The sequence below is a fragment of the Arachis hypogaea genome, chromosome 5, assembly GCF_003086295.3.
Source record: "Arachis hypogaea cultivar Tifrunner chromosome 5, arahy.Tifrunner.gnm2.J5K5, whole genome shotgun sequence".
Classification (NCBI taxonomy): Eukaryota; Viridiplantae; Streptophyta; class Magnoliopsida; order Fabales; family Fabaceae; genus Arachis; species Arachis hypogaea.
Window position 1 is genome coordinate 70,443,061 of NC_092040.1, and position 8,467 is coordinate 70,451,527.

The 8,467-nt window shown below is 38.3% G+C and overlaps 1 non-coding gene across 1 annotated transcript; it reads right to left on the bottom strand.

The window, feature by feature from the left end:
* Nucleotides 1–6,880: 6,880 nt before the first annotated feature.
* On the bottom strand, nt 6,881–6,984 carry LOC112804194 (small nucleolar RNA R71). The gene has a single exon (XR_003202814.1). It is a non-coding gene; the product is annotated as a small nucleolar RNA R71 (small nucleolar RNA).
* Between the last annotated feature and the right edge of the window lie 1,483 nt (nt 6,985–8,467).

Sequence of the window (8,467 nt, forward strand, 5' to 3'; positions counted from 1 at the left end):
GGGCGTTTAACGCCCAGTCTGGCACCATTCTGGGCGTTTAACGCCAGAAAGGGGCACCAGACTGGCGTTAAACGCCAGAAAAGGGCAAGAAGCTGGCGTTAAACGCCAGAAATGGGCACCAGCCCGGCGTTTAACGCCAGAATTGGCTAAAAACGCAATTTTGCATGCCATTTGGTGCAGGGATGACTTTTCCTTGACACCTCAGGATCTGTGGACCCCACAGGATCCCCACCTACCCCACCACTCTCTCTCTTCTTCACCCATTAACCAATCACCTCAACTCCTCTTCCCCAAAAACCCTTCACCTATCAAATCCCATCTTTCTCTTCACCACTCACATCCATCCTTCATAAAACCCCACCTACCTCACCCTTCAAATTCAAACCACTTTCCCTCCCAAACCCACCCATACATGACCGAAACATAAACCCCCCCACTCCTATATAACCCAACTTCACTCCTTCATTTTCACACAACCTAAACACCACTTCTCCCCCCTTTGGCCGAACACAAAGCCATACACATCCCCTCTATTTCTTCTTCTTCTACTCTCTTCTTTCTTCTTTTGCTCGAGGACGAGCAAACCTTTTAAGTTTGGTGTGGTAAAAGCATTGCTTTTTGTTTTTCCATAACCATTTATGGCATCCAAGGCCGGAGAAACCTCTAGAAAGAGGAAAGGGAAGGCAAAGGCTTCCACCTCCGAGTCATGGGAGATGGAAAGATTCATCTCAAGGGTGCATCAAGACCACTTCTATGAAGTTGTGGCCTTGAAGAAGGTGATCCCCGAGGTCCCTTTCAAACTCAAAAAGAGTGAATATCCGGAGATCCGACATGAGATCCGAAGAAGAGGTTGGGAAGTTCTTACCAACCCCATTCAACAAGTCGGAATCTTAATGGTTCAAGAGTTCTATGCCAATGCATGGATCTCCAAGAACCATGATCAAAGTGTGAACCCGGACCCAAAGAATTGGCTTACTATGGTTCGGGGGAAATACTTGGTTTTTAGTCCGGAAAATGTAAGGTTGGCATTCAACTTGCCCATGATGCAAGGAGATGAACATCCTTACACTAGACGGGCCAACTTTGATCAAAGGTTGGACCAAGTCCTCACAGTCATATGTGAAGAGGGCGCCCAATGGAAGAGAGATTCAAGAGGGAAGCCGGTTCAATTGAGAAGGCATGACCTCAAACTTGTGGCTAGAGGATGGTTAGAGTTTATCCAACGCTCAATCATTCCCACTAGCAACCGGTCCGAAGTGACCATAGACCGGACTATCATGATCCATAGCATCATGATTGGAGAAGAAATAGAAGTTCATGAGGTTATATCCCAAGAACTTTATAAGGTGGCAGACAAGTCCTCTACCTTGGCAAGGTTAGCCTTCCCTCATCTCATTTGTCACCTTTGTTATTCGGTTGGAGTTGACATTGAGGGAGACATCCCCATTGATGAGGACAAGCCCATCACTAAGAAGAGAATGGAGCATACAAGAGACCCCACTCATCATGAGATCGCTGAGATGCCTCAAGGGATGCACTTTCCTCCACAAAACTATTGGGAGCAACTAAACACCTCCCTAGGAGAATTGAGTTCCAACATGGGACAACTAAGGGTGGAGCACCAAGAACACTTAGTCCTCCTCCATGAAATAAGAGAAGATCAAATAATCACGAGAGAGGAGCAACAAAGATAAGGAAGAGACATTGAGGAGCTCAAGCACTCCATAGGATCTTCAAGAGGAAGAACAAGCCGCCATCACTAAGGTGGACCCGTTCTTTAATTTCCTTGTTCTTTATTTTTCTGTTTTTCGAATTTTAGTGCTTATGTTTATCTATGTTTGTGTCTTGTGATCATTAGTGTCTTAGTGTCTATGCCTTAAAGTTATGAATGTCCTATGAATCCATCACCTTTCTTGAATAAAAAATGTGCTTAATTGAAAAAGAAAATAATTGCATGAATTTTGAATTTTATAACAGTTTGATTATTTTGATGTGGTGGCAATATTTTTGTTTTCTGAATGTATGCTTAAACAGTGCATATGTCTTTTGAATTTGTGGTTCATGAATGTTGGCTCTTGAAAGAATGATGAAAAAGGAGACATGTTACTGAGGATCTGAAAAATCATAAAAATGATTCTTGAAGCAAGAAAAAGCAGTGAATACAAAAAAAAAATTCGAAAAAAAAGGAGAAAGAGAAAGAAAAAGAAAAAAAAAAGAAAAAGAAAGAAATAAAGTTGTGATCCAAGGCAAAAAGAGTGTGCTTAAGAACCCTGGACACCTCTAGTTGGGGACTCTAGCAAAGCTGAGTCACAATCTGAAAAGGTTCACCCAATTATGTGTCTGTGGCATGTATGTATCCGGTGGTAATACTGGAAGACAGAGTGCTTTGGGCCACGACCATGACTCAATAAGTAGCTATGTTCAAGAATCATCATACTTAACTAGGAGAATCAATGACACTATCTGGATTCTGAGTTCCTAAAGAAGCCAATCATTCTGAATTTCAAAGGATAGAGTGAGATACCAAAACTATTCAGAGGCAAAAAGCTAAAAGCCCCGCTCATCTAATTAATTCTGATCTTCATAGATGTTTTTGGAATTCATTGCATATTCTCTTCTTTTTATCTTATTTGATTTTTATTTGCTTGAGGACAAGCAACAATTTAAGTTTGGTGTTGTGATGAGCGGATAATTTGTACGCTTTTTGGCATTGTTTTTAGTATGTTTTTAGTATGATCTAGTTAGTTTTTAGTATATTTTTATTAGTTTTTAGTTAAAATTCACTTTTCTGGACTTTACTATGAGTTTGTGTGTTTTTCTGTGATTTCAGGTATTTTCTGGCTGAAATTGAGGGACCTGAGCAAAAATCTGATTCAGAGACTAAAAAGGACTGCAGATGCTGTTGGATTCTGACCTCCCTGCTCTCGAAGTGGATTGTCTGAAGCTACAGAAGCCCAATTGGCGCGCTCTCAACGGCGTTGGAAAGTAGACATCCTGGGCTTTCCAGCAATATATGATAGTCCATACTTTGCCCAAGATTTGATGGCCTAAACCGGCGTTCAAAGTCACCTTTAGAATTCCCAGCGTTAAACGCCGGAACTGGCACCAAAGCTGGCGTTTAACTCCAAGAAGAGTCTCTACACGAAAATGCTTCAATGCTCAGCCCAAGCACACACCAAGTGGGCCCGGAAGTGGATTTTTATGTCATTTACTCATCTCTGTACACCCTAGGCTACTAGTTCTCTATATATAGGACCTTTTGCTATTGTATTTTAATCTTTGGATCATTTTAGGGCTTTTGATCATGTTTTTATGATTGAACCCTCTTTGGGAGGCTGGCCATTCGGCCATGCCTAGACCTTGTTCTTATGTATTTTCAACGGTGGAGTTTCTACACACCATAGATTAAGGTGTGGAGCTCTGCTGTACCTCGAGTATTAATGCAATTACCATTGTTCTTCTATTCAATTCCGCTTGTTCTTGTTCCAAGATATCACTTGTTCTTCAACTTGATGAATGTGATGATCCGTGACACTCATCATCATTCTCACCTATGAACGTGTGCCTGACAACCACCTCCGTTCTACCTTAGATTGGGTGAATATCTCTTGGATTCCTGATACACGATGCATGGTTGATCGCCTGACAACCGAGTGCTCGCCTGACAACCGAGCCAGCCATTCCGTGAGATCAGAGTCTTCGTGGTATAGGCTAGAACTGATGGTGGCATTCAAGAGAATCCGGAAGGTCTAACCTTGTCTGTGGTATTCTGAGTAGGATTCAATGATTGAATGACTGTGACGAGCTTCAAACTCCTGAAGGCGGGGCGTTAGTGACAGACGCAAAAGAATCACTGGATTCTATTTCGGCCTGATTGAGAACCGACAGATGGATAGCCGTGCCGTGACAGGGTGCGTTGAACATTTCCACTGAGAGGATGGGAGGTAGCCACTGACAACGGTGAAACCCTTGCATAAGCTTTCCATGGAAAGGAGTAAGAAGGATTGGATGAAGACAGTAGGAAAGCAGAGAGACGGAAGGGACAAGCATCTTCATACGCTTATCTGAAATTCCCACCAATGAATTACATAAGTATCTCTATCTTTATCTTTATGTTTTATTCATCATTCATATCCATTTGAGTTTGCCTGACTGAGATTTACAAGGTGACCATAGCTTGCTTCATACCAACAATCTCTGTGGGATCGACCCTTACTCACGTAAGGTTTATTACTTGGACGACCCAGTACACTTGCTGGTTAGTTGTGCGAAGTTGTAGTGATCACAATTTCGCGCTACCAACCATAGCTTGCTTCATACCAACAATCTCTGTGGGATCGACCCTGACTCACGTAAGGTATTACTTGGACAACCCAGTACACTTGCTGGTTAGTTGTGCGGAGTTGTGACAAAGTGTGATTTATGTTTGAGAGCACCAAGTCTTTGGAGCCATTGTTGATGATCATAAATCCGTGCACCAAGTTTTTGGTGCCGTTGCTGGGGATTGTTCGAGTATGGACAACTGACGGTTCATCTTGTTGCTCAGATTAGGTAATTTTTTTTTTATTTTTCTTTTCAAAAAGTTTTCAAAAATATTTTTCAAAATTTTTTTTCTTTGTTTTCGAAAAAAAAAATTATTCAAAAATTTTAAGAATGAATTCTAGTGTTTCATAAAGTATGTTGAAGCTTGGCTGACTGTAAAGCCATGTCTAACTCAATTGGATTGAGGCTTCAAGACCATCAGCATAGAGGCAAGTTAATTGGAATATCAATTGTTACATGCCTGATTTATATCTTCTAAAGCTGGCTGGCTATTAAACCATGCCCAACCCTTGGATTGGATCTTTAGGCTAAAATTGAAAGATTCCTGGAATTCTTATTAAAAATTTTGAATTTCTTATTTTATTTTTCCTATATGTTTTTCGAAAAAAAAATTAAAAGAAAATCCAAAAAAATTAATAAAATCATAAAATCCAAAAAATATTGTGTTTCTTGTTTGAGTCTTGAGTCAATTTTTAAGTTTGGTGTCAATTGCATGTTTTTAAAAATTTATGCATTATTTTTCGAAAATTCATGCATTCATAGTGTTCTTCATGATCTTCAAGTTGTTCTTTGTAAGTCTTCTTGTTTGATCTTAATGTTTTCTTGTTTTGAATCTTTTGTTATTTTTCATGTGCATTTTTGCATTCATATTGTCTAAGCATTAAAGATTTCTATGTCTAGTGTCTTGCATGTTTTCTTTGCATCAAAAAGTTTCAAAAATATGTTCTTAATGTTCATCATGATCTTCAAAGTGTTCTTGGTGTTCATCTTGACATTCATAGTGTTCTTGCATGCATCATGTGTTTTGATTCATAATTTTCATGTTGTGAGTCATTTTTGTTGTTTTTCTCTCTCATCATTAAAAATTCAAAAATAAAAAAAATATTTTTTCCTTATTTCTCTCAAAAATTCGAAATTTTGGGTTGACTTGGTCAAAAATTTTTAAAGTATGTTGTTTTCTTGTTAGTCAAGTCAAAATTTCAATTTTAAAAATCTTATCTTTTCAAAACTTTTTCAAAACTCAAATCTTTTTAATTTTATATATATTTTCGAAAATTTCTATTAAATTGATTTTCAAAATCTTTTTTATCTTTATTTCATAATTTTCGAAACTACACTAACAATTAATGTGATTGATTCAAAAATTTGAAGTTTGTTACTTTCTTGTTAATAAAGGCTCAATCTTTGAATTCTAGAATCTTATCTTTTAGTTTCTTGTTAGTTATGTAATTAATTTTAATTTAAAAATTAAATCTTTTCTAACCATATCTTTTTAATCATATCTTTTGTATCATATCTTTTTCGAAAATTTGATTTCAAAATATCTTATCTAACTTCTTATCTTCTTATCTTTTCAAAATTGATTTTAATATCTTTTTCAACTAACTAATTATCTTTTTGTTTGTTTCTTATCTTTTTTCAAAACCACCTAACTACTTTTCCCTCTCTAATTTTTGAAAATATCTCATCCCTTTTTCAAAATTATTTTTAAATTAACTAATTGTTTTAAATTTTAATTTTAATTCTATCTCACCTTTAATTTTCGAAAATCATTAACTGCTTTTCAAAATTAATTTTCGAATTCTCTCTCTCTCTCTCTCTCATCTTCTTCTATTTATTTATTTATTTACTAACACTTCTCTTCACCTCTCTTCATCTTAAATCACTACCCCTAACCTCACCCTTCTATTTGGATTCTCTTTTCTTTATTCCCTTTCTTCTTCTACTAACAATAAGGAACCTCTTTACTGTGACATAGAGGACTCCTCTTCTCTTCTTTTCTTGTTCTCTTCTCTTTCATATGAGCAGGAACAAGAAAAAAGACATTCTTGTTGAAGCTGACCCTGAACCTGAAAGGACTCTGAAGAGGAAACTAAGAGAAGCCAAATTACAATAATCCAGAGACAACCTTACTGAAATTTTCGAACAAGAGAATGAGATGGCAGCCGAACCTAACAACAATAATGCAAGGAGGATGCTTGGTGATTATACTATACCTACTTTGAAGTTTGATGAAAGAATCATCTCAATTCCTGCCATTGGAGCAAACAACTTTGAGCTGAAACCTCAACTAGTTGCTCTAATGCAACAAAGCTGCAAGTTTCATGAACTTCCATCAGAAGATCCCTATCAGTTTTTAATTGAGTTCTTGCAGATCTGTGAGACTATAAAGATGAATGGAGTAGATCCTGAAGTCTACAGGCTCATGCTTTTGCTTTTTGCTGTAAGAGACAACGCTAGAGCATGGTTGGACTCTCAACCTAAAGATAGCCTGGACTCCTAGGATAAGCTGGTCACGGTCTTCTTGGTTAAGTTCTTTTCTCCTCAAAAGCTGAGCAAACTTAGAGTGGATGTTCAGACCTTCAAACAAAAAGATGGTGAATCCCTCTATGAAGCTTGGGAAAGATACAAACAGATGACCAAAAGATGTCCTTCTAACATGTTCTCAGAATGGACCATGATAGATATATTCTATTATGGTCTATCAGAGTTCTCTAAGATGTCATTGGACCATTCTGTAGGTGGATCCATTCACCTGAAGAAAACACCTGCAGAAGCTCAAGAACTTATGGACATGGTTGCAAATAACCAGTTCATGTACACTTTTGAGAGGAATTCCGTGAATAATGGGACGCCTCAAAGGAAGGGAATTCTTGAGATTGATGCTCTGAATGCCATATTGGCTCAGAACAAAATGTTGACTCAGCAAGTCAACATGATTTCTCAAAGTCTGAATGGATGGCAAAATGCATCCAACAGTACTAAAGAGGCATCTTCTGAAGAAGAAGCTTATGATCCTGAAAACCCTGCAATAGCAGAGGTAAATTATATGGGTGAACCTTATGGAAACACCTATAATTCATCATGGAGAAATCATCCAAATTTCTCATGGAAGGATCAACAAAAGCCTCAACAAGGCTTTAATAATGGTGGAAGAAATAGGCTCAGCAATATCAAGCCTTATCCATCATCTTCTCAGCAACAGACAGAGAATTATGAACAGAATACCTCAAACTTAGCAAATTTAGTCTCTGATTTGTCTAAGGCCACTTTAAGTTTCATGAATGAAACAAGGTCCTCCATCAGAAATTTGGAGGCACAAGTGGGCCAACTGAGTAAGAAAATCACTAAAATCCCTCCTAGTACTCTCCCAAGCAATACTGAAGAAAATCCAAAAAGAGAGTGCAAGGCCATTGATATAATCAATATGGCCGAACCTAGAGAGGAAGGAGAGGATGTGAATCCCAATGAGGAAGACCTCATGGGATGTCTCTTAAGCAAGAAGGAGTTTCCTATTGAGGACCCATGGGAATCTGAGGCCCCTATAGAGACCATAGAGATTCTATTAAACCTCCTTTTGCCATTCATGAGATCTGAAGACTATTCTTCCTCTGAAGAGGATGAAGATGTAACTGGAGAGCAAGTTGCTCAATATCTAGGAGCTATCATGAAGCTGAATGCAAAGTTATTTGGTAATGAGACATGGGAAGGTGAACCTCCCTTGCTCATCAGTGAACTAGATACATGGGTTCAGCAAACCTTACCTCAAAAGAGACAAGATCCTGGCAAATTCTTAATACCATGTACCATAGGCACCATGACCTTGGCTCTGTGTGACATGGGGTCAAGCATAAATCTTATGCCACTCTTTGTAATGGAGAAGCTGGGGATCATTGAGGTACAGCCTGCCATATTTTCATTACAATTGGTAGACAAGTCAATAAGACAAGCTTATGGATTGGTAGAGGACGTGTTGGTAAAGGTTGAAGGCCTTTACATCCCTGCTGATTTCATAATCTTAGACACTAGAAAAGAGGAGGATGAATGCATCATCCTTGGAAGACCTTTCCTAGCCACACTAGGAGCTGTGATAGATGTTAACAGAGGAGAATTAGTCCTTCAATTGAATGAGGACTACCTTGTG